Genomic DNA, 5,064 nt, shown 5'->3' with positions numbered 1-5,064 from the left:
TTTCTGTCCGTGTGCTTCGGATGTGTGCACTCAGAAAACTGTATATCAGAAGTTTAAACTCATATGGTTTAAAACACATGATTTCAGCGCGATAAATATGATAATCAGAACCAAAACAGATGTTTTTAGCAGGTACGAGCTGTAATGGCGCAGCTCTATTCTGGAAAAGGGGGCTGGGAGCAGCAGCTCGTTTGCATTTAAAGAGACAGGCACGAAAAACAGCGTATTTCTGCTTCCACTCAAAATAGGCATTTTCAAAATGATATAATAAATGATCTGTGGAGTATTTTGAGCTGAATCTTCACAGACACATTCTGGGGACACCAGAGACTTATATTACATATTGTAAAAAGGGGCATAATATGTCTCCTTTAAAAGAGGGTTGAATCTGGTGTCTCTGCCATGGCATAAACACTGAAGAAATAAAACTTCCTCCTCCTTCAACACATAGGATATTTAGATTAAATGAACCTCTGTTAAACTCCAGATGTAAACCTTTCAAAATCCAGATGGTTCTTTCAGGAACAACCGTTGATTAATACTTCATATCCCATCTCTTTGCGGGTTGTGTGTGTTACATAAACATTTTGCATACATCAAAGGCTGGCTCACTTTCCATGCATCCTTCTTACATGACTGGAATGGGCCTACTCTGATCAGCGGGGACAGTTTTAGCAGCCCTCCCAGAGCTCATCCATTAGAAATGTGAACTCTGGGTTGCCTGAGTGGCACAGTGCATTAAACAGTGTTATGACAGCCCCAGGTTACCCTTTTGAACATCCAACCCCTTCTGTGGCTATTTGAGAAAATGCCTATGTGGGCTGCACAGGACCATTCAGTGCTTCAGGACGTGCACCGTCGATTTCAGGGTGGCTGGAGTGGATGCCAGTGAAGCTGGCATGGAGATCAGAGTCATTAGGAGATGGAGAATCACTCTGCAACTAACGCCAGCTACCACACTCAGCAAATTTAGCAATGACTCAGTTCAACATTTAGGGGAAAAAAATTGGATAGTGAAAACCGCAGGAGTTCTTGCCAGGAGTTTAGATTTGATCCGTTACTGTGGAGGTGTTGAGCTAAAAGGTTTTTGACATCAATTTCAGCTGTATTCAGACAGTTCTCATCCTTCAGGTTTTCTATAGATTTGTGCTAGCAGCCCGAAAATGAATTCATTCTGTTCTGCAGGATCAAAGAGAATGCAAACATTAAAGTTTTACATCACTTTTATCTCTCTCCAAGCATGTGTAACAGTGAAATCTTGCTATTTTATGATAAGTGGCTTTATTGCAGACCTAGTTTTTGGGCCAAATCCATATCCACATTCTTCTAAATCCAAACAGTCTTCTGTTTTGCTGGACAATAAAGCATGCGTTTGCCCGTAGAGGTTCCCCGTTTTGGCTTTTTGCATGGTGGACCTTTAAAATTGTCATGCAATTGCCACAATCCACAATCTCTGGCCACGTAGGACCTTATTATTCTGGACATTGATTAATAATGCCCTGCTACATGCAGAAAAGACACATGATTGGGTGAGAGGAAAGAAAGGCAACAGAAATGTGCAGCTTTCTGATAAAAAGCAACCTTGCCTTCAGCTAATTATCCAAGGAATCCTTGTTTCCCTCCAAACAGCCAGATTCCTTCAGAGGCAGCTCCCCTGAGGATTTGCCTTATAAACACATTGTCATGTCTATAATTTAGGAGGACAATGATAGAGAAGGAAGGGGATTTGCGTTCAGCATTGAGAACTGAGAGGCGTCAGGGTGAACAGAATAAGGTTTCTCTTGGGTCTAAAACTGATTAATGAATCTCAACCTTAAGCTCTATGGTTTTTTTGTAAAGCAATGCAGAGAGGAAGTACTTCTGGTGCAGTCACGTTACAGACAACGAGACGGAAGAAATGTGCTTCCATCTGCAAAGAGGCAGCAGAGGACTTTAAGTTGTGGAGTCACAGCAAAGAAGAGGCGGTGCTGATTTACCTGCCAGAGTGCCGTATGTCTGGTCTGTCTGTTTCTGGCCCCTGGCTGTGTTGAGCATTGATCAGATTGCATCTGTGTGCCGGGCTCAGGCAGCATCTGCTGTCTGCTCTGAACTGCCCACCCTGCCAGCCGGTCCACTCCACTCACACAGAGCCATCTCGGGGTCAAGAGCGGTAAAACGTGCACCCAGAGCGCCTGGTAATTACAGTTTCTCTCTCTCTCTTTTATGTTCTTGCTATAGTTCCATTCCAAAACCTAGTGAGCTGCCTCACTGCCTACATAGGCAGCTGCCTTCTAAGACAGCATTATAACCGTCACTGAACCTCATAATTTGACTGATTTGGAACACTCTACAACTTTGCATGAAACAAAAATCCACTTTGCACAAGAGACATTATTTACAATAGATTCCAGTAGAGTTTGTATTTTGCTATGTTGAAAACATCAGCAAGAATTCTCATGTTCATTGGCTGCTGCCTCTGCAGATACATTCGTAGAGAGATAGTTGATGCGAAAATCGGAAATTAGACAATGGAATGCACATTTATTATAATGCTTTATGAGCAGTGACAATGGGAGAATCAGAACCTGTATGGCCAAAGAAGAAGAAAAGGTCTGAAGCAAGAAAAACCGACAAATTTACATTAATGACATTAAAGTCCAACAATCTTACACCATTGTGGTATCGTTTTTTTTTTTAACTACACGAAGAAGGGCATTGCTACCGCTAGCTAAAGGACTACTCAATGCACCCTTAAAACATAGCTCTCTACTTTTTGAAACAGTGCATATCTCTTTTGTTTGTACCTTTATGTATCCTCTATACTTCACATTCTGCCACTTTTTTCTTTTCCTTATTTATCATCACATTTCTTCTGTCCCTTCTCACTCCCGTCTACCTGCATGTGGCCACTGACCCTTCCATCCAAGTCCAGATGGGATGGCCACTGAGACATTAATGAAGCACACTGACCCTCGTCTGAGTTTCTTCCGCTGTCTCTTCATCTTGACCGTCTGTGACCAGACCCCACACCTTTAGGCCATATTGCGACTGGCTCTGCAGTCACACACCAAAGCAATGATTCAACGTATCATATCCTGCACTTAGTAGAGCAACGCTTCAGCGACTACATGACTCAAACCATAGGGGTTTGAATTTGGGGTCTATATCGGAAGCAATTTTTATTGCAGCTCTTGTCTGTGGTGATATTAACTCCAAAGAAAATATGAAGTCAAAATAAACCCTATGTACTTTCTTAACAGAAATCCCTGGTGCTATTAAAGGGGTCATATGATGCGATTTCAATATTCTGTTACACCAAATACACAAAATAATGATCTTTAAAAAAGCATCATATGACCCCTTTAAGCACAATTCTTAAAAAAAAATGTGCTGCATCTTAACCATTTGGAGAGGCTATCTTTCCCAGACACTCACTGAAAGTCAACTGAGATTGGCAGATTTTTCTGGCCTCTTAGTCATTAAAAGTGACTCCTGAGCTGTTTCTGTCTGTCTCCTTGTGCCAGCCTGACACTTTTGATATTGATTTAAAGGTTGCGATTTGATTTAAGGAGACAGAATGCAACAGATCCAGGTGTGCTGGTGTGTAGAAAGGGTTGCAGAGTTGTGTTTGTGTGTATTGATCTGAATGAGCTGTTCTGTGTTGATATGGCTCTGTCTCGTCTCTATTTGAAGGAAATGACAGATATGTTTGTGTCTGGCACAGTCTCTCAGTCCCTCGTGTCCTCTCTGGCATGAACTCAGCCTTTGGTCAATGATATAAAGTGTTTACAGTGTAAATGAATGCCTGTGTCTGCAGTATGTATGTGTATGGACACGTCCTTGCATTGTTTGTTTCTGTATATGAAATACAACTACACACAACTCTCACACATAAACACACTGGTAAACATTATTTAGAGCATGTTTTACAGCTCTGACCTGATCCCAGCAGTCAATAAAGGGGCTGAGCAGATGTATACATTGGACATTACTTTTATATAAGCTTCTCAAAGGAGTATAGACTACAGTTTGCCTTCTCTCGCTGTAGAAATGTGCTCCCATAAATACAATTTCTCTTCTATTATCCATTTATGCACATGCATGATCTATATCAGATATAATTTCAGGAGATCAGACCACATCGAGTCTGCTCTCTGTCATGATTGGCTTTCATCACCGGTGTGGACACTGAGCTCAGTGTCACCGTGGTTACGCCTTGAACATAGCTGCATAACTTAATTACTGGCATTTTCACTCCATTTTCTCTGACTATTTTGAGCAGTTTGAATAAAGCTAATATCACTGCTGTTTACAACAAGGACAGATAACCCGATCAGGCCTGTAATGAAAGTGATTAGTTTAAATTGTGTTAAGATTCGCTGGTCGTGATGTTTTTTCCATCTAAGCCTTTGAAAACATGCTGGTTGACTTGCACGTCTTGTCTTCTTCATTTTACGTGGAGTCAGAAGAGCATAGCTCACCTTTTAAGACCTTCTCTACATACAGACATGTAATGGGATTACAGTATTGGAAAAATAAGCCACAAAAGTGCAATTACATGAAGTCATACATGAAACCATTTAAGGGTGAAAACACATTCTACAAAACCAAAAGTGAAAATAAGAAATTTTATTCTTTTATATTTTTTTATATCTTTTAAATTTTAGAATTTGTGACATTATTTTGATGGAATTTATGTTGTAATGTGCAGAGATGTTTTTCTATTTATTTTTTTTGTAATTCTTGTTATTCTCATTGGTGATTTCATTATATTAACTTTTTTCTGGACCCAATGTTGTTTAAAAAAAAAAAAACGAATTATAAGCAGTACATGAAATATTGCTCTTAAATAACGTTACAGTAATGAGATCCGGGGGCATTTGCTTACTACTGCTACTACTACTACTACTACTACTACTACTACTACTACTACAAAAAATAAAGTATAAATAAATAATAAAATAAAATAAATAAATCTTATTTGTAAGATTGACCCTGATATGTGGTTAAAACTAGGGATGCACCGATACCACTTTTTCCAGTACTCGCCCGATACCGATACTTTTATTTTTGGTACTTGCCGAT

This window comes from Sinocyclocheilus anshuiensis, unplaced genomic scaffold (assembly GCF_001515605.1).
Source record: "Sinocyclocheilus anshuiensis isolate Anshui unplaced genomic scaffold, SAMN03320099.WGS_v1.1 scaffold641, whole genome shotgun sequence".
Taxonomy (NCBI): domain Eukaryota; kingdom Metazoa; phylum Chordata; class Actinopteri; order Cypriniformes; family Cyprinidae; genus Sinocyclocheilus; species Sinocyclocheilus anshuiensis.
The sequence above is the reverse complement of the archived record's forward strand: the minus strand, read 5'-3'. Positions refer to the sequence as shown.